We start from the raw sequence: 22504 nt of genomic DNA on the forward strand, positions 1-22504 counted from the left end.
GGTGGCGCCGGCAACGGACCAACGAACGACCGACGAACACAGTGAGGCAGCAGAGGGCAGGGCACGCAAACAGCGATCGCCGAAGCGTCGCAAAAAGCGTCGCCATAGTTCGGGTGACACGTCCCCCCCTAGCATAGGGGACACGGAAGGTATCCTAGCCGAAGAACTGTCTGACACAGAACACGTGCCTTTAGAGGACGCTGACAGGATTCCGTCCGATGGTGGCCGGATGTCCTGCCTTTTAGATGGTCCCTCTTCATTGACACCGACTGTCCCAGCGCTGCCGACGAAGGAGTCAGGGACACCAATGTCCCGGCAGCTACGTCGAAATACATCAGAGGACGTTTCTCGGATGGATGACCACTGCGACTAGGCGGAACCAGACGAAGACCTACAGGAATTGCCACCCCCAAATGCTGACCACTCACCTACAGGATGCACACCACGGAACGACAACGAAGGAGGGCAGCCCGTTGGCGGGCACCCCTCTGAGCACGAATAGTGGACTTAAGCCCTTGGAGTTCTCAATGACATGACACGAGCATGACAACGACAACGGACCAAGCATATAAGGTGGGCACAGTGAACATTAACACCGCACGTTTGCTTGCAAAGATGCAACTTCTCCGGGACATAATTTACGCCACAGACGTTGATATTCTGCTGATGCAGGAAACCTTCAATGCTGCTTTTCCCGACGTGCATGGATACAACACTTATCTAGCGCCGACTCCAGATGGAGGACGTGGCACAGCGATACTAGTCCGGGAAGGGATTCCGATGTGTGACCTCGATTACCTTCCTTCGGCTCGGGGTTTGGCTATGACCGTGAACGGCATTCGTATCGTCAACATCTATGCACCCTCCGGATCTGACAATCGACAGGCGCGTGCACGATTCTACTCGGAGGAGATTGCCCCCCTATTCCATGGGAGGTATGACCACATCTTGGTAGGGGGGGAATTTAACTGTGTACTCACACCGAAGGATCAGACTCCTAATTTCAGCTCCTGCCACGCATTGAACACGATCTGCCGGGACATGGCCCTTATGGACACGTGGGAAAAAATCCATGGGCAGCGAGAGGGCTACACGTATTTTACTAGCCACTCGGCGAGCAGGCTGGATCGGATTTATGTTTCTGACGGATTAAGAGATCACGTGTTGGCTGCTGAACGTTGGCCCACAGCTTTTACGGATCACCTTGCGTATTTATGCACATTAACCCTCCCACGGCAGCGGGTCTGGCGGAGTCGTAGTTCCTGGAAACTTAATTCCTCCTTATTGGTGGATCTCGAATGTCGCCAGCGGATCGAAGAAACATGGCAGACTTGCACTCGCCGTCTGCCGCTGCACCGTACGGTTCTTTCGTGGTGGCTGCAGTGTGCAAAACCGGCGATACGAAGAACTCTCATAACGTATGGCAAGAAAAAAGCGAAATGGCTCCGAGATACACTTGACTATTACTACATGGTGCTCCGCGACCTGTCCTCCAGGGCCCCATCGCCCGAACGTCAAGCGGAAGTCCATCGCATTCAGGCCTGCATTTTATCGATCACGAGACGTCGACTGGAGGGACTTTCGATCCGTGCTCGGTGCTTGGACAACGTCGATGGAGAACGTATTGGCATGCATCATGTGTCCAAGGGACATGCGCGTAATCGTCGATCCCTAATCACAGTCCTCCATGATGACGATGGTCGGCCCTTGACGTCACAACAGGCCATTGCTGCTGAGTTTCTGGAGCATTACCGCCTCCTTTTCACTGGGACGTCGACGGACAATCGGACAGAAGAAGAAATTTTGCGACAGATGGAGGTGGATGGTCCGGATGCAGAGGTGCTCTTGGCACCCCTAACGGAAGATGACATCCGGGGCTCACTCGCGAAGGGTGCGGTGCATAAATCCCCTGGGCCGGATGGGTTGACACTCGAATTTTACCGCGCATTTGCGGATTTAATGATGTCCCAGTTGGTATTGATGTATAACGAGTTATTGAGCCCTGACACGGATGTTCCGTCGCAATTCATGGCGGGACTGCTTATACCAATACCGAAATCGACAGCGAGTGACAGCGCCCATCAATTTAGACCGCTCACGATGCTCAATACTGACTATAAGATCTTTGCGCGAATGTTGGCGGCAAGGCTCAAGATTGTAATATCCAAAACAATACCACCAGACCAGGCTTGTCTAGGGGTTCGGAGCAACATACATTCTATCCTTGGCGAATACCGTGACGTAATTCCCCTGACGGAAGCTTGTCGCATGCGAGCGGCGTTCGTATCGGTGGATTTTGATCGTGCCTTCGACAGGATCAACCATGATTTCCTTGACTCGACCATGCGACGCATGGCGATACCACAGGATTTTATTACCGTCCTCATGCGCCTCCTTCGCGGCGCATCTTCGACGGTGAGAGTCAATGGCAGGGAGGTAGGAACGATTCCTGTTCGCAGCTCAGTTAGGCAAGGATGTCCCTTGTCGGTGATACTGTTTACAATAGCGCTCGAACCATTGATGCAGACTCTTAGACGGACTCTAACAGGCGTCCGACTCCGTGCGAGCTCCTTCACGTGTCGTGCATATGCCGACGACTTGATGATACTCGTCCGGTCGGAGAACGAAGTAAGTCAGGTGGCTACCCTTCTTACTACGTACGGAGTAGCTGCGGGAAGCAGGGTCAACATGAATAAAACCAAGATCATGCACATCGGTCGAGGGCTGGACGCTCTGCGAAGTCCGTTTACGACGGTGGACATCTTGCGATGTTTAGGTGTCTTGTTCACCCGATCGCTACGGCAATCAGCGGCGGCGAGCTATAGACGTCCCCTCCAGAACGTCCGACTGCACATACGCAACAATTCACTCCGAACGCACGATCTGCTCCAAAGGGTGGACTACACTAATGTTCACCTGGCCTCGCGACTGCCGCACTTGGCACAGGTACTGCCAATGCCACATGGTATCGCTGACAGATTAATGGCGGCCTTTGGATACTATGTCAGCCAAGGAATGTTGTTTAAGATCAAATACGAGACTTTAACTCTCCCACACCATTCTGGAGGACTTAACCTCACGGATGTGCGGAAGTTCCATGCGGCTTTTCGCGGATGATGCTGTAGTATACAGAGAAGTTGCTGCATTAGAAAATTGTAGCGAAATACAGGAAGATCTGCAGCGGATAGGCACTTGGTGCAGGGAGTGGCAACTGACCCTTAACATAGACAAATGTAATGTATTGCGAATACATAGAAAGAAAGATCCTTTATTGTATGATTATATGATAGCGGAACAAACACTGGTAGCAGTTACTTCTGTAAAATATCTGGGAGTATGCGTACGGAACGATTTGAAGTGGAATGATCATATAAAACTAATTGTTGGTAAGGCGGGTACCAGGTTGAGATTCATTGGGAGAGTGCTTAGAAAATGTAGTCCATCAACAAAGGAGGTGGCTTACAAAACACTCGTTCGACCTATACTTGAGTATTGCTCATCAGTGTGGGATCCGTACCAGGTCGGGTTGACGGAGGAGATAGAGAAGATCCAAAGAAGAGCGGCGCGTTTCGTCACTGGGTTATTTGGTAACCGTGATAGCGTTACGGAGATGTTTAATAAACTCAAGTGGCAGACTCTGCAAGAGAGGCGCTCTGCATCGCGGTGTAGCTTGCTCGCCAGGTTTCGAGAGGATGCGTTTCTGGATGAGGTATCGAATATATTGCTTCCCCCTACTTATACTTCCCGAGGAGATCACGAATGTAAAATTAGAGAGATTAGAGCGCGCACGGAGGCTTTCAGACAGTCGTTCTTCCCGCGAACCATACGCGACTGGAACAGGAAAGGGAGGTAATGACAGTGGCACGTAAAGTGCCCTCCGCCACACACCGTTGGGTGGCTTGCGGAGTATCAATGTAGATGTAGATGTAGAACAAGGCTCTAGCTCTATACCTGCGAGCGACGCTACGAACTTGGAACCAGCGGCAACACGCCATCACGTCGGCCATCCTGGATGTGCTTCTTCCCACGTCCTTTGAACCACCGGTAGCAGCAGGCACCATCTCGCCCTCGTTTTCTCACGTCGCGCGATTTTTTGTTGATTTTAGTTATGTTCAGTTACAGATACCTTCTACCAGAATCCCCACTACCCGTGAGATATATCGATACTTGCGGCGTCATCATGGCAGCAATGTTGTCGAACTTAAATACCCAACACGAAACTGGCGACAGATTTGGCGAGCTGTCCACACACCACTCCTCACCACAGCAGCGCGATCGTCATGGTATACATTAATCAACCGAAAGACAGTCAACCGCCAACGATTGTACGACATTCGCATGGTGGATTCCCCGCTCTGCCTTATATGTGGCATGCAGGACACCGACGAACATTCTCTGCAGTGCGGTGAGGCAAAGGATGTTTGGCGGCTGACGCAACGCATCATGGTCCTCCTCCGACGCACCGACGAATCCACGATCACGACGGACGCTTTATTTTTCCCTGACCCTGTCTTTTTCCCCTCACACAAAACATCGGCAATCCGATGGATTGGAGGACACGCATCACACTACGTGCTCTCGCGGACCTTGATATCGGTCATGGACTATTGGCATTATCTACTAGAACAACACGAAATCATCAGACGCCACTCTAAATATAAAACGCATTTTGCGAACTTTCTAGGCAGCATGTTTCATAACCCCCGAAGGGGTGGGGAGTCCCAGGTTTACGTTGTTTCGAGGGATAGGATTTACTCCCAGTGAAGTGACGAGGATGTCACTTCGGCCCTATATTTATTTCCCTTCTTTTTTATATATGATTTTTCTTTTGGGACATTAAAATTAAATGAATAAATAAAATATTATTGTTACTAAAAAAAAAATTACAATATCAATGTTTCCTTCCTGCTGCCTCTCCCTTATCCTGTCAGGAGACGGGGACACCGTGGCCAGGCCTCCAAGTACGACCCCTGCCCACTCTGCCTCCTGAACTACTAAAAAAAAAAAAAAAAAAAAAATAAAAAAATAAAAAAAAAATATATATATATATAAAAAAAAGAGTGCTAGCGTCTTTGATTCATACTCAAAACGTCTTCGGTCCTGGGCTCGATCCCCGCCACTGCCTAAATTTTGATAAATAATCAGCATTGGCGGCCGTAGACTTCCGGCATAAGAAGAAGTCCGCCTCGTTCTGCCAACGGCCTTGTCAAAGAGGGCGGAGGGGTGGATAGAGGTTCAGGGCACTCTCTTGTCCTAGGGGTGGGAAATTGCCCCTAAAGGCGGAAGAATCAGCAATGATCAACGACATGAGGATGCAGAAGGCAATGGAAACCACTGCATTAAAGACACCTAACGTGTATCCACAGGACATGTGGCCTGTAATTGACGAAGTGTCATGATGATCTCTCCATTGGCAAAAGATTCCGGAATAGTCCCCCATTCGGATCACCGGGAGGGAACTGCCAAGGGGGAGGTTACCATGAGAAAAAGATTGAATAATCAACGAAAGGATAACGTTCTACGAGTCGGGGCGTGGAATGTCAGAAGCTTGAAAGTTGTAGGGAAACTAGAAAATCTGAAAAGGGAAATGCAAAGGCTCAATCTAGATGTAGTAGGGGTCAGTGAAGTGAAGTGGAAGGAAGACAAGGATTTTTGGTCAGATGAGTATCGGGTAATATCAACAGCAGCAGAAAATGGTATACCAGGTGTAGGATTCGTTATGAATAGGAAGGTAGGGCAGAGGGTGTGTTACTGTGATCGGTTCAGTGACCGGTTTGTTCTAATCAGAATCGACAGCAGACCTACACCGACAACGATAGTTCAGGTATACATGCCAACGTCGCAAGCTGAAAATGAACAGATAGAGAAAGTGTATGAGGATATTGAAAGAGCAATGCAGTATGTAAAGGGGGACGAAAATCTAATAGTCATGGGTGACTGGAATGCAGTTCTAGGGGAAGGAGTAGAAGAAAAGGTTACAGGAGAACATGGGCTTGGGACAAGGAATGAAAGAGGAGAAAGAATAATTGAGTTCTGTAACAAGTTTCAGCTAGTAATAGCGAATACCCTGTTCAAGAATCACAAGAGGAGGAGGTATTCTTGGAAAAGGCCGGGAGATAAGGGAAAATTTCAATTAGATTACATCAGACAGAGATTCAGAAATCAGATACTGGATTGTAAGGCGTACCCAGAAGCAGATATAGACTCAGATCACAATATAGTAGTGATGAAGAGTAGGCTGAAGTTCAAGACATTAGTCAGGAAGAATCAATACACAAAGAAGTGGGATACGGAAGTACTAAGGAATGACGAGATGCGTTTGAAGTTCTCTAACGCTATAGATACAGCAATAAGGAATAGCGCAGGAGGCAGTAAAGTTGAAGAGGAATGGAAATCTCTAAAAAGGGCCATCACAGAAGTTGGGAAGGAAAACATAGGTACGAAGAAGGTAGCTGCGTAGAAACCATGGGTAACAGAAGAAATACTTCAGTTGATTGATGAAAGGAGGAAGTACAAACATGTTCCGGGAAAATCAGGAATGCAGAAATACAAGTCGCTGAGGAATGAAATAAATAGGAAGTGCAGGGAAGCTAAGACGAAATGGTTGCAGGAAAAATGCGAAGACATCGAAAAAGATATGATTGTCGGAAGGACAGACTCAGCATACAGGAGAGTCAAAACAACCTTTGGTGACATTAAAAGCAACGGTGGTAACATTAAGAGTGCAATGGGAATTCCACTGTTAAATGCAGAGGAGGGAGTAGATAGGTGGAAAGAATACATTGAAAGCCTCTATGAGGGTGAAGATTTGTCTGATGTGATAGAAGAAGAAACAGGAGTCGATTTAGAAGAAATAGGGGATACAGTATTAGAATCGGAATTTAAAAGAGCTTTGGAGGACTTACGGTCAAATAACGCAGAAGGGATGGATAACATTCCATCAGAATTTCAAAAATCATTGGGGGAAGTGGCACGAAAACGACTATTCGCGTTGGTATGTAGAATATGCGAGTCTCGCGACATACCATCTGACTTTCGGAAAAGCATCATCCACACAGTTCCGAAGACGGCAAGAGCTGACAATGCGAGAATTATCGCACAATCAGCTTAACAGCTCATGCATCGAAGCTGCTTACAAGAATAATATACAGAAGAGTGGGAAAGAAAATTGAGAATGCGCTAGGTGACGATCAGTTTGGCTTTAGGAAAAATAAAGGGACGAGAGAGGCAATTCTGACGTTACGGCTAATAATGGAAGCAAGGCTAAAGAAAAATCAAGACACTTTCATAGGATTTGTCGACCTGGAGAAAGCGTTCGACAATATAAAATGGTGCAAGCTGTTCGAGATTCTGAAAATAGTAGGGGTAAGCTATAGGGAGAGACGGGTCATATACAATATGTACAACAACCAAGAGGGAGTAATAAGAATGGACGATCAAGAACGAAGTGCTCGTATTAAGAAGGGTGTAAGACAAGGCTGTAGCCTTTCGCCCCTACTCATCAATCTGCACATCGAGGAAGCAATGATGGAAATAAAAGAAAGGTTCAGGAGTGCAATTAAAATACAAAGTGAAAGGATATCAATGATACGATTCGCTGATGACATTGCTACCCTGAGTGAAAGTGAAGAAGAATTAAATGATCTGCTGAACGGAATGAACAGTCTAATGAGTACACAGTATGGTTGAGAGTAAATCGGAGAAAGACGAAGGTAATGAGAAGTAGTAGAAATGAGACCAGCGAGAAACTTCACATCAGGATTGATGGTCACGAAGTCAATGAAGTTAAGGAATTCTGCTACCTAGGCAGTAAAATAACCAATGACGGACGGAGCAAGGAGGACATCAAAAGCAGACTCGCTATGGCAAAAAAGGCATTTCTGGCCAAGAGAAGTCTACTAATATCAAATGTAAATATGTACGTCTGGAGTACAGCATTGTATGGTAGTGAAACATGGCCTGTGGGAAAACCGGAACAGAAGAGAATCGAAGCATTTGAGATGTTGTGCCATAGACGAATGTTGAAAATTAGGTGGACTGATAAGGTAAGGAATGAGGAGGTTCTACGCAGAATCGGAGAGGAAAGGAATATGTGGAAAACACTGATAAGGAGAAGGGACAGGATGGTAGGACATCTGCTAAGACATGAGGGAATGACTTCCATGGTACTAGAGGGAGCTGTAGAGGGCAAAAACTGTAGAGGAAGACAGAGATTGGAACACGTCAAGCAAATAATTGAGGACGTAGGTAGCAAGTGCTACTCTGAGATGAAGAAGTTAGCACAGGAAAGGAATTCGTGGCGGGCTGCATCAAACCAGTCACCAGATTGATGAGCAAAAAAAAAAAAAAAAAAAAAAAAATAACTAGGAATTAAAGACGAGAAAGACTAACTAAATTCTGTAATTCACTTCAGCTAATAATAGCGAATACCCTGTTCAAGAGTCACAAGTGGAGAAGATATACTTGGAGAAGGTCAGTAGATACGGGAAGATTTCAGCCGGCCGGTGTGGCCGAGCGGTTCTAGGCGCTTCAGTCTGGAACCGCACGACCACTACGGTCGCAGGTTTGAATCCTGCCTCGAGCATGGATGTGTGTGAGTGATGTCCTTAGGTTAGTTAGGTTTAAGTAGTTTTAAGTTCTAAGGACTGATGACCTCAGATGTTAAGTCCCATAGTGCTCAGAGCCATTTGAACGATTTTTGAAGATTTCAGTTAGATTACATCATGGCCAGGAAGTTATTCCAAAATCAGATACTGAATTGTAAGGAATAACCAGGAGCAGATACAGACTCAGCCCACAGTTTAGTAGTGATGAACAGTAATCTGAAGCTTAGTCAGGAATAATCAGCAGGCAAAGAAATCAGATACGGAAGAAATAAGAAATGAAGAGATACGCTTCAAGTTCTCTAAGGCTGTACAAACTGCGATGATAGCTCAGTAGGCAGTTCAGGTGGAGATGACTGACTAAAAAGGTCGGCCATAGAGACCAGAAAGAAAAACATAGGTAAAAGACAGCTAAATGCGAAGAAACCATGGGTACATCTACATCTACATTTATACTCCGCAAGCCACCCAACGGTGTGTGGCGGAGGGCACTTTACGTGCCACTGTCATTACCTCCCTTTCCTGTTCGAGTCGCGTATTGGTCGCAGGAAGAACGTCTGCGGAAAGCCTCTGTGCGCGCTCGAATCTCCCTAATTTTACATTCGTGATCTCCTCGGGAGCTATAACTAGGGGGAAGCAATATATTCGATACCTCATCCAGAAACGCACCCTCTCGAAACCTGGACAGCAAGCTACATCGCGATGCAGAGCGCTTCTCTTGCAGAATCTGCCGCTTGAGTTTGCTAAACATCTCCGTAACGCTATCACGCTTACCAAATAACCCTGTGACGAAACGCGCCGCTCTTCTTTGGGTCTTCTCTATCTCCTCTGTCAACCCGACCTGATACGGATCCCACGCTGATGAGCAATACTCAAGTATAGGTCGAACGAGTGTTTTGTAAGCCACCTCCTTTGTTGATGAACTACATTTTCTAAGGACTCTCCCAATGAATCTCAACTTGGCACCCGCCTTACCAACAATTAGTTTTGTATGATCATTCCACTTCAAATCTTTCCGTACGTATACTCCCAGATATTTTACAGAAGTAACTGCTACCAGTGTTTGTTCCGCTATCATATAATCATACAATAAAGGATCCTTCTTTCTATGTATTCGCAATACATTACATTTGTCTATGTTAAGGGTCAGTTGCCACTCCCTGCACCAAGTGCCTATCCACTGCAGATCTTCCTGCATTTCGCTGTAATTTTCTAACGCTGTAACTTCTCTGTATACTACAGCATCATCCGCGAAAAACCGCATGGAACTTCCGCCGTTTGAAATTGTGGAACGCTTTTTCCAGATCGACAAATGCTACCAACATGTCTTGATTTTCTTAAGTCTCGCTTCCATTATCAGCCGCAACCTCAGAATCGCCTCTGTGGTGCCTTTACCTTTCGTAAAGCCCAACTGATCGTCAACTAACAAATCCTCAATTTTCTTTTCCATTCTCCTGTGTATTATTTTTGTCAATTCTCAAAATTGTCAGGTCTTACTGTCTCCGGAATTGCGTGCATGATATTTCTCCGAGTGTCGGATGGTATATTGCCAGACTCTACACATCAAAGTAAATAGTCAGTTTGTTGCCACTTTTCCCAATGACTCTAGAAATTCTAATCGAATGTTATGTATCCCTTCTGCCTTTTTTATGTTAAGTCTTCCAGAGCGTATACTGGATCCCGTACATCTTCACTATCGACTCTTCCTTCTTCTTCAACCAAGTCGTCCCCTTCATATAGACCTTTAGCATACTGTTTCCACCTACCTGCTCAGTATTCTGCTTCTAATAGCCGAATTCCCGTTGCACTCTTAATGTTACCGCCCTTGCTTTTATTTTCACCGAAGGTTGTTTTGAATTTTTATATGCTTTGCCGGTTCTTCCGACAGTAAGTTCTTTTTCGATTTCTTCATACCTTTCATGCAGCCATTTCGTCTTAGCTTCCCTGCACTTCCTATTTAATTCATTCTTCAGCGACTTCTATTTCTATATTTCTGAATTTCCCTGAACGTTTTTGTATTTCCTTCTCTCACTTAACAACTAAAGTATTTCTTCTTATTCTTTCACCCCTACCGTTCAATCTATACACCGAAGAAGGAATAATGTAAATTAATGGAAGGTTCAAGAGTGGAATTAAAATGATGTGTGGAAGGATATCTACGATGAGATTCGCCAGTGACACAGCTATCCTCACTGAAAGTGAAGAAGAATTACTGGATCTGATGAATGGAAGGAACAGCCTATGAGTACAGAATAACGAAGAATGAGTACAGAATAGCCTGTACTCGGATCATTCCCATTCCCCGGAGGTGATCGCAGAGTTCTCTCAGCTCACTTTTGACACGATACCCTGGCTGCAGCAACGGGTTTAACTGAAGATAAAATGGAGGTCCTTGAAGCAACACATAAGCAACTCATAAGCCGCAGCGACCCAAAGACATCCCTTTGAAGTTCTACTGGGTTTTCCAGCAATTGCTGGCACCAGCCCGGAAGGACATTTGCAGCGATCTACTATCTCCCACGGTGCAGCTCCCAGGGGCCTCCGTTGGACTGTTCGTAGTCATACGTAAAACACGAGGCATCTCCAGGATCTGCAGTTATCGCACTTTGACGTTTCTTAATAGTGGATTGAAGATATTCACTCGAGTGCTGGCAGCGCGTGTCAAGCGGACGGTTCGTTGTGTCATTTTGCGAGACTAGGAATCGTTAGCAGGTCATCGTAATTTACTCTGTCGATACTTTGAAATGACTGCGCTTGCCACGGCTCGCCGAGTGCCTTGGTCTTGAACTTCCACTTTAGCCAGGCCTTTCATAGGGTCGACCACGCGCTTTCGACCGGGGTACTACGAAACGGGAAACTGGAATAGAAGAGAATCGAGGAATTTGAGATGTGGTGCTTGTAAGGTGCCTCTTACGTGAGGAAGACATTTTTACCAGTTTTAATAAATTATTGTCTCTTACTGATCTATTCACGATAGGAAGTGCTGTAGTCCGTAGCCGGCCAAGAGTCGGAGAGCATTTCCCACGCTGGCTGGTTAGGTGACGAAGCTACCATATGTCACGCGTAGTGGAGTGGGGCTCGGCGCTGGACCGTAGCAACAAGCGTTAGCCTGGGAAATATACATGACGGAAGTACCGCCATCTTGGCACCTAAGTCACCGATTTTGTTTATTTATATTTAATAATTAAAGTCATTTATGACAACATGAATACTAGGAGGAGCCTGTGGATGTTTAAAGCTATTTATCATAATTTTGGTTCAAATGGCTCTGAGCACTATGGGACTTAACATCTATGGTCATCAGTCCCCTAGAACTTAGAACTACTTAAACCTAACTAACCTAAGGACATCACACAACACCCAGTCATCACAAGACAGAGAAAATCCCTGACCCCGCCGGGAATCGAACCCGGGAACCCGGGCGCGGGAAGCGAGAACGCTACCGCACGACCACCAGCTGCGGACTATCATAATTTTGCCTCGTTAAAATTCACACCCGTTCGTTAACAAATGCATATCTTAGTAAGTACGAACTTGATCGGAAATCCACGTATTGTGACGAAACTTGTAACAGATACGGACTGCGCGCCAAAGTCGGAAGTCGGCGTTAAGACCTCTTCCTATCTTGTTCGATGGTAGCCATGCTCTCGGTTACGAGTAGTTTGTGACATGAGTGTTTAATTATTGATCTAATAGGAATAAAAGTGATATTACGACATTCGGAACGTTAATTTCGAGTAAATAGATACACCAAAGTTGATCGGCAGCAATTTCAGATAATTAGCTTCCACCGACAGAGACATCCAATGCGCCAATAAGAATCTGCACGGGACGAATTTACGAGAGCTGCAACGCGCACAGGTAGGAGGAAATCCAACGAGATGACCCACCAAGGCGGATCAAGGAAGGTCCGAGATACACTCGCAAATTCCGGGTGGCAATGCTGACCAGTCATACTGTACGTCACGTATACCATCCTCTACGGACTCGCGGCTAAGCTGAGTAAAAACAGTGTCACTTTAGAAGAATTTAAAAAATCAGATGGACTAGCAACGTAAGAAATGTGGAGGTTCTCCACAGAATCGGCGAGGAAAGGAATATATGGAAAACACTGACAAGAAGAAGGGTGTTAATGTTTCAGGATTGGCGAGGAAAGGAAAGCAGTAAGAGAGAAAGGCAGGCCTAGAGAAGCAGCCGAAACTAAATGGGCGACTGCCGAAGAGAGCACAAGAGGAGAGCGTCTGCTCGGGTCGGAAGCTGTCAACAGAAGGGAGCGGACACCGTGTCCGCTCCCGGCGGCTGGCCGCGGATCCACCCCCACGTGACCGCCTTCAACACTCCCTAGTGGAGTTGTAGATGCGCAGTTCGGTAGCATTACCTCGTCAGCAACACGTGAGATTAGCTGCTGACGGTTCAACGCGTGAGTTTCACAGTGGTTCTGTCAGATTTTGTGCAACGTGACTGATACGCTGCAACTAGCTTCCAGGCAGAAGTCACTGACGAACATCAAGTGAAAAATAAAAAATCAGATTTTTACAATAATCCATTCAGTAATGGCCCCCACTGTACAAGGGACAGGATAGTAGGAACATCATGGAATAACTTCCACGGTACTAGAGTGAGCTGTAGAGGGTAAAAGCTCTAGAGCAAGACGTAGACTGGAAAACACCCAACTGAGAATTGAAGACCTAGGTTGCAAGTGCTGTGCATTGGACGGGAATTTGTGCCTAGCCGCATCAATCAGTCAGAAGACGAATGACTAAAAAGGAAAAAAAACCACAAATGGGGTACCCGGACACCATCGGAGAGGTAGTGATGCGTCTCCTTCACGGTGTGACGTCCGTGGTTTTGTGCAAGGGCGGTCCTCTCTCAGCGATATTGTACGCCTTCGCCTTGGAACCGCTGCTCTTTGGCCTCCGATAACGCATGGCGGCGGTAACATTTGACGGACACACTTGCTGTTGCACTGCCTATGCCGACGATCTGATGCCCGTCCTTCGTAGTTGCGACGATGTCCGCGCAGCATTGGCACGGTTGCCGACCTACGGCGAGGGATCGACCAGTAGTTTGATAGTTCAAAAATCACGAGTTCTGTCTATTGGTGAGGGGATGCCCGATGTGTGGTCGCTCCTCTACAAGCAAGTGACACGATACATCGCTTGGGCATTGATTTCACAAGTGACCTACGTTCCTGGACAGTCCTAAACTGCAGGCGTCTGATAAACCAAATGAGTGCTGGGCTAACTAATCAACGACTTAGACACAAGAAATCCTGCAACGGGCGCTTTATGCCAACGTCTGACGTCACGCGTTCCCGTTGTTGTGGAGACACTTCCGATCTTCCCATTTCTGGCCCGGAACATGCTGGTGGCTTTGGTATACTTCGTCAGTATGGGCATGTTGTTTAAGACTGATACGAGTTCGTCACCTTTCCGACGGACAGCGGGAGCTTTGGCTATTTTTATGTTCAAGACAGAGTAGAGGCCCTGTTTGTAAGCTCTCACATGAAAATGTGCCGCATTGTCCGACATGACTTACATGCCCCCTGCTGGAGGTCTTAGTGCTGGTCTCTCTCTCTCTCTCTCTCTCTCTTCCGGTGCTGTTATCGGACACCCTAGCGCTCTTCTTCTCTATTGGCCAGTTCTCCCATGTTTCACCCGCACCACACTATTGCACACACTATCGACATCGGCGAAAGCTACATACACCATACTGGAACCGAGCAGAGTGCCGAGCGTGACTGAAAGGGAATACAACCACACAGAGTGGCCTATTGTGCGGCAAGCGGTTAGTGTTGCACTCTTGGTGAGGACGTTTAGTTCAGTCCTCACTCACGGCTCATGGCGGTTAAGGGGAACCAAGTCTGTCGTTATCACCTACATCAGAATCACCTCGAGGACATTTCATAGTGTGTCACCTGCGGAGTGATGGATACGGATGATAATCGCTTTGACTGTGGATGGGCCATGGATATTTGGCATTTGGTGCGCCAGGTGTTTGCTTTCCTCACACGCCTGACTCCTAACAGGATAATTACACAATCACTCCTCTTCTCGAATAAAGTGTATATTTGAAGAGTGAATACGAATTCTGTGACATGGATATGCTGCCAAGCCGTCTAATATCTGTTTAGCGACCGTGAGAAGACAGCCCTCAATTTTTGGCACTACTTAAACGAGCGACACTCAGAGATCTTATGGAGCCCCAAGAACCTGCAATAATTCTCACATTTTCTCTGGAGCGCATTCCATAACGGACCTTGTACCTGGAGTATCCATGACAGGAGAGTTGAACCATGCACCTACATTTTTTTCTGTTCTTCATTTACTTTCCCCTCAGCATCCCATAGCACGAGCTTTGGCAACATGTTGGTTTGGTGCTGGTTAAAATAGTACATATATAGACAAAAAAAAAAAAATTCTCCTTTTCCTTGATGGATTTTGGCCCTCCTGGATCCTTAATTCTCAGGGGGGAAAACTGTCACCATGACCAGGCTTCGGTTTACAACACGTGCCCACTTTTCCCTGACACCTCCCTCCCTCTCGAAACTAAAACTTAAAAAAAAAGGGTACGGTCTTTGATTATATATCAGAAAAATCGAGGACCTCGGGCTTACTCCAGCTTCTGATAAAATTTAATATAAAAATCATCGGTGATTTTCACCGAATACTTCTGCATTAAGGGATCACTCTCGTTCTGCCAATGGCCTTGTCGGAGACAGCGGAGAAACGGATTGAGTTTCAGGGCGACCTTCCTTGTTGTTGAAAACTATCCCCAAAAGACAGAAGAGTCAGCAACGGCCAATGACAAGAGGACGCAGAAGGCAACGGAAACCGCTGCATTAAAGACAGGTAGGATATGCGACCTATAACTGAAATAGAGTCATGATGATCTCTCCATTGGCAAATGATTCAGGATTAGTCCCACATGCAGATCTTCGGAAAGGATCTGTCAGGGTGGAGGGGAACATGAGAAAAAATATGGAATAACCAACGACGGATAATACTCAACGAATCTGAGCATGAAACACCAAAAGTATTGACGTAGTGGGAAAGCTAGAAGGTCTGATAAAAGAAACGCAAAAACAATTTAGATAGTTGGGGGTCAGCGAAGTGAAACGGAAAGAAGCTAAGAATGTCTGGTGAGACGTATGTAACATAATATTAGCAGCTGCCGGAAATAGTATAACGGGCGGAGGATTCGTTATGAGTAGGAAGATAGGACAGCGAGTGAGTTACTGTAAATATTTCAATATAAAGGTTGGTTTAATGAGAATCGATTGCAAACCAATGCTAAAAAAAAGTTCAAATACACCTTACGACGTCAGAAGCAGAAGATAAAGGACAGAGGAAGTATGTGAGGTCAATGAAAGGATAATTAAGTTTGTAAAGAGAAATGAAACTCTAATAATGGTATGAAACTGGAACACGGTACGAGGCGAACAATAGAAGAAATACTAACGGAAGAATAAGGGCTTAGTAGTAGAAGTAGTAGAAGTGAAAGAAGGGGAAGAGTAATTGAGCTCTGCAATAAATTTCAGGTAGTAATAGAGAGTAAACTCTTAAAAAATTATAATAGATGGAGGTATGGATGGAGGTATGCTTGGAAAGGACCCAGAGACACGGAAAGATTCGAACCGGATTACATCATAGTGAGAGAGAGATTTCGAAATCAGATATCAGATTGTAAGGCGTATCCAATTCCAGTTATAGAGCAGGTCACAATTTGGTAATGATGAAGAGAGTCATCCGGAGGAACCATTGTAGAAGAAAGTTGGATACTGAAATTTTCAGGAATGATGAGACGCGTTTTAAGCGTTTAGGACTGTAAGTGTTGCGATATTCAATACCATTGCAGGCAGTGTGATGCAGAACGGACGTCTCTGAAAAGAGCAGTCACGGAAGTAGAGTACACTAACTTAGGTATGAGGAAACTTTCTGAAAAGGAAACTTGGGTAACAGCTGAAATTCTTCAAATGATCTGTCGAAGAAGGCAGCACACAAAATACGCAGGGAAATTCGGGAATAAGCAGTATGTCACTTAGGAATCAAATAAATAAAAAGTGCAAGGCGAAATGGCTGCACGAAAAAGTGAAGAAATCGAAATAGAAATTGCCGTCGGAAGCACTGATTGAGCACATGTAAGAGTTGAAAAAATTTTGAATAAAATTAAAATCAAAAGCTACAACATTTAGAGCACAATAGAAATTTCACTGTTGCGCAGAGAGGAAAATGCAGATCGGTGTAAAGAGTACACTGGAGGCCTTTATGAGGGGAGGACTTGTCGGATGACGTCATAGAATTAGTCAGTTGGTTAGTTAGGTACATGTTCCATAAATGATCCGAACGATTCTTTCGGCGAAATCATGTGGAAGGTGGCAGTTTACAAAATATGTGTAGTGTTAACATTAACGAACACTTTCTTTTTTGATCCTATTCATCCAACGACACTTCAGAACTAGAGATGGGAGTCGATTTGGAAGACATAGGGAACCCAGTACTGGAGTCAGAATTTTACAGGCAGAAGGGATGGGCAACTTTCCTTCAGAATTTCTAACCTCATTGGAGAAAGCGACAACCAAATAACCATTCAAATTTGTTTGTACAATTTATCAGGTAAAAATCGTCCACGCAACTCCGAAGATAGCAACGGCAGATAAATGCGAGAACTATCGCACGCTCAGCTTAAAAGCTCATGCATCCAAGCTGCTGACAAGAATAGCATGCAGCAGAATGGAAAAAAAAGTTACGTATCTGTTAGATGACAACCAGTTTGCGTTAAGGAAGATACAGGTTTCAGCAGAATAGCTCAGTCAATGAGAGTATTCTGGCCAAGAGAGTTCCACTAGTATCAAACTTAGGCCTTAATTTGAGAAAGAAATGTCTGAGGATGTACGTTTGACGCACAGCATTGTATGGTAGTGAATCACGGACAGTGGGTAATCCGCAACAGAAGAACTGAAGCATTTGAGATGTACTGCTACAGAAGAATATTAAAAATAAGGTGGACTGGTAAAGAATGAGGAGGTTCTCCGCAGATTGAGAGAAGAAAGAAACATATGGGGAACGCTGATAAGTAGAAGGGGCAGGTTGTAGGGCGGGTGTTAAGACGTCAGGGAATAATTTCCAAGATAATAGAGGGATCTGGAGAGGGTAAAAACCGTATAGGAAGAAAGAGATTGGAATAAATCCGGCAAGTACCTGAGGACATACTTTAAGTTGCTGCTTCGGAATTAAAAGGTTGACACAGGACAGGAATTCGTGACGAGTTGAATCAGACCGGTCTGAACAGGATTGCCCTCGCGTCCACGGAACGTATTTCGGCAATTTAAAATTGTACTTTTGTGGAGGTCCACAGCCTCAACGTGTTCTGGAAATGAAAGTATGGTCCAAGTACGCTGTAGTCTATTATCCGTGTAGTTGGCCAATTTCAACCGCGGGTTATTTTCAAGCACATATTTTAAACTTCACCCTGCATTTCACGTTCTAATACATCGATGGTGCACAAGGACAGGTACACAGGTATTTTTGTGTGAATGTGGCACAAAAAGAGTACAATAATACTTCGGCATTTTTAGTCAGAGAAAATAATCATTTAGATTACGGAACAGTGTTCTCATTTGTGCCTACTGTTTTCTCAATGTTCAGTTGATTTTATTGAAGTTCGTCGTTTTGTAAATCAAGATGATTAAGTTAAAATTAAATCTGCATTTTAAGTAATTACCGTTGGTAATTATTAACATTCTCAACGTTCAGCTTATATTGCTTAGCACGATATAAGGATTTTCGTAGTAATACTGATTCTGGATGTATTTATTATGCTATAAGAAGACAGGCAGGCCACTGGGAGGGTTACAGTCCGAGGCACAGGGGAGATCAAATGACGCACATCAAACCTGCGATTGATGCATGGAGAAAAGTGGTAAGTTCGTCTTTCTTTTTCGGAATATTATCATCGATTTGGCTGGGACATTGAGGACTTAATTCAATGTTTCTTTCTGTGTCCTATATTACTGTAGGTAATTAGATGGGTAGATCATATAACTAATGAGGAGGTATTGAATAGGATTGGGGAGATGTTTGTGGCACAATTTGACTAGAAGAAGGGATCGATTGGTAGGACATGTTCTGAGGCATCAAGGGATCACCAATTTAGTATTGGAGGGCAGCGTGGAGGGTAAAATCGTTGAGGGAGACCAAGAGATGAATACACTAAGCAGATTCAGAAGGATGTAGGTTGCAGTAGGTACTGGGAGATGAAGAAGCTTGCACAGGATAGAGTTGCATGGAGAGCTCCATCAAACCAGCCTCAGGACTGAAGACCATAACAACAACAGCAACATTACTGTAGGTTTCCCATCTATGCTAGCAGTACTCAAAAGATTCGCGTCTTGCTTTGAAATAACTTGTTTAAAGGGATTATGATAAGAATTCAAGGACAGAATAACAGACGATGTCTGCCTGAGTCACTCTGGACGATATCAAATATCGGAGATTTCCCGAACGGGATGACAGCCGGTTACGTTATGCATGCGCGCGCGGTTTTGCCTGCCGACACTAACAGCTCCGTCAGCAATGCCGCTGTCGCCGGCGTGACATATTTTATATACGGCCGTCGTATGAAAAAAAAAAAAAAAAGAAGAGAGAGCGCGCGATACAGGGCCGGCGTGTGAGAGTAAAGTTAGGGGGGTGGGGGGGGGGGGCAGAGGGGGCGGGAGGACACGGCTGTCAGCGCAGTCGCCAGGAACAACCGGCGGATGTCAATCAGCCAACTCTGTGATTTGTGATATTCACATCGGCGATCTGTTTCGCATCAAATATATCCTGTCCCGACTGATCCGGCCAGGAATCACGTGGGATGCCGCCCCACGCCACCCCTACTCCGGCTGTCCACCATACTCCATCCACTTCTCTACCACCCCTCCCCCTCCGACTACCCTTTTTCCTCGGGGAACGACAGCCTCCAAATGGAAGCACACCGGTAGAGTATCGGAAACTCGCCAGGAAACAAAATACTCGCAGAAATTTATTTGGCGCCGTCACGTGTGACGGGAATTTTTATTCTGATAATAGCGGGCGCTTAGCGAAGCCGCTGCTGCGCTGCGGCCAGACAGTATCCGTCCGCCGTCCTTTTGTCCCCCCCTCGGAGAGCGCGGTTCGTCTTCCGCCTCTGTCCGATCTGCACTGGGTCCGTCTCTGTGTGTGGTGTGGCGTTATCTATTGTTCCCTAGCTGCAGGAGCAGCTACACTATTTCAGCATCAGCTATGCATAAACTTCCTGCTTTTCGTCGTTTAAGAGGCAAGCATACAACCGAAAAGGATTCTAACGTCAGAATAAAACCAGACTTGTTACTAAAACTGGACTGTTACTCTACATATCAGTGTTGGCAGTAAAACCGTAGTTCGCTCTCTCATACAATCTACGAGTGGCGTTCCATAAGAAGTGAAATGTAATTTTTTCTGAAAGCAGGTTTGTTTCACTCAGATTCCGACAAACCATATTATGCTCATTCTTTTGGCTGCAAAACGCTATTATTTAAACATAATTCCTGTTAAATGTGACGGCCTTATGCCAGCCGTACTGGGAGGAACTGTATGTCCGCATGTTACCATTCGACTGGTCGACGTCGGAGCCAACGTTTTCCTGCATCAATAACCACCCATCATACACGTGCTGCTTCCCGTAGAATGCATCCTTCACTGGGCAAACAGACTGAAGTCGGTAGGTGCGAGATCCGGGCTGTAGGGTGGATGAGGAAGAAGAGTCCAGTGAAGTTTTGTGAGCTCTTCTCGAGTGCGCAGACTTGTGTTAGGCCTCGCATTGTCATGGAGGAGGAGAGGCTCGTTTGCATTTTTTTTTTTTTTTTTTTTTTTTGTTGGTGACGATCACGCTGAAGTGGTTTCTTCAGTTACATGAGGGCACAGAACATTTCAGAGTTGATAGTTGTAACAACAGGTAGGACATCAAACGTAATAACTCCTTCAGAGTTGCCATGTCTTTACTGGCTTGGGGTGTGACATTGAATTTTTTCTTCGGAGGAGAGCTGCTTTGGCGCCGCTCCACGGATTTCCCTTTTGTTTCCGGTACGAAGTGATGAACCGATATTTCGCCGCCTGTGACAATGCTCGACAAAACAATTTTCACCATCACGATTGTAATGCGCAAGCAATTCCACACAGATGCTCCTTACGGTCTTTTGTTAGTCGGAAAGGAATATAGCGGTCACAAAGCTTTGGGTACTCCAACTCACGGACGAGTGTGTCAGACTACCAGCACAGACGTCCAGTTGTGCAGGGAGGTGCATGATTATTATGTGTCCACCGCCTCTATTGAAAGTGCCCGCACGTTCCAACATTGCAGGAATAAGCTGTTCGCAGCAGGCCGGCACGTTGGAGATCTGACTTTGCGATGATGACAGATACCTCGCCCATTGGCTCACCGTGCTTTTGTTCACTGCCAGGTCTCCGTAGACATTCTACAAGCGCCTTGGAATATCTGTGATTCTCTGGTTTTTCGCCAAAAGAAACTCAGTGATAGCTCTCTGTGTAGAACGCAGTACAGGGGCTGAAGGGAAAACATTCTACGATGTCCCAAAACAAATTCAAAATTTTTTTCTATCGAAATTGGCCAATAAAAAATGTGTTGCACTACTTATAGAAAGCCCCTCATACAAGAGCCCGGTACATTGCACTAAGACACTACGAGGGACGTTCCGAAAGTAAATTTAGTAATTGTTGTTGAAAGATAAGATGATACATCAGGTGCCATATAAGTCCACGCGCATTTCTGGTTCAACGACGGAAAGAGCGTCAGCAAAGGAGGAATGACGCATGCGCAGAGTAGCAAAGAAGATATCGTAGCAACAGAACGGCGTGCTTGAGGTTCTTCGAGTACACATCACTATGGCAGACGGACGTGTACTGATAGCCTGGTCGCCAGTGGAAGTGCGTTATGAATTGGAACGTGGGACTAGAGCGTCCTTCATCCATGAAGGCCTACAGATCGTCTATGGTGGAGAGGTCATGGCCCACCAAATGGTTAGTGGTTGGTGTATCTTCAGAGAAGGAACACAGAATGTGGAGAATGAAGGTCGAAGTTGTCGTCACTCCACATCTACGAATGAAAGCAACATTGCTGCAATTGAGGACATAGCGTCAGCGGACAGGCGCATGACCGTGTCAGACGTGGCTTCCAGCAAGGTAACATCAAAGCGGCGCGTATCTCGCTAATGACCATGTTTATTGTGATGTATACATTTTAGTAAGACACTACGCAAAACTTAAAAAGTTTGCAACGAAAATTAGGGGTCGCTGTGATTTTGCGTTTGGTGCGTATTACACCATATGTTGCTGCGTATGAAACTTAGTTAACATGTTGAATTTTTGCTTAGACTTGGGAGGAGGTATCTATCTGCCTCCGATCTCGAGAAAATAGATCCTATGTAGCGTGCTCACTTCCGATCTCACGCCCGCGAGAATGAAATACTCGCAACATCTTCAATATCTCCTAAACCGCTTGAGACATCGAAACGAAAGTTTGGCGAATGATAGCACACAAGGAGTAGAGGGTTTTGCCAGTTCTTAAACACTTGGAACTTTCTTGTCTATGGCGATATTTCAGTACTTATACTTACGTTTTTATTTATTTCACTCCAGTGACTGTAATTTTTTAACAGTTATTGACAGCTAGCGAAACAAGAGCTTCCTAGTAGGAAGATAAACATGAAATTTCTTCTTTTGTGTTACTGCAAATCGATAATATGAGGTTTTTCGTAAGCTATTGAGCTCTGTGATTTCCAGTTACTTGTTTAGTGAGGCACTCCGTTTCGGAATTCTGTCGCAATAGCTGCTGTGAGATGAGTTTGGCAAGTTATACTGTGACAAAGGTAGTACAATTAGCCG

The sequence above is a fragment of the Schistocerca serialis genome, chromosome 2, assembly GCF_023864345.2.
Source record: "Schistocerca serialis cubense isolate TAMUIC-IGC-003099 chromosome 2, iqSchSeri2.2, whole genome shotgun sequence".
Classification (NCBI taxonomy): Eukaryota; Metazoa; Arthropoda; class Insecta; order Orthoptera; family Acrididae; genus Schistocerca; species Schistocerca serialis.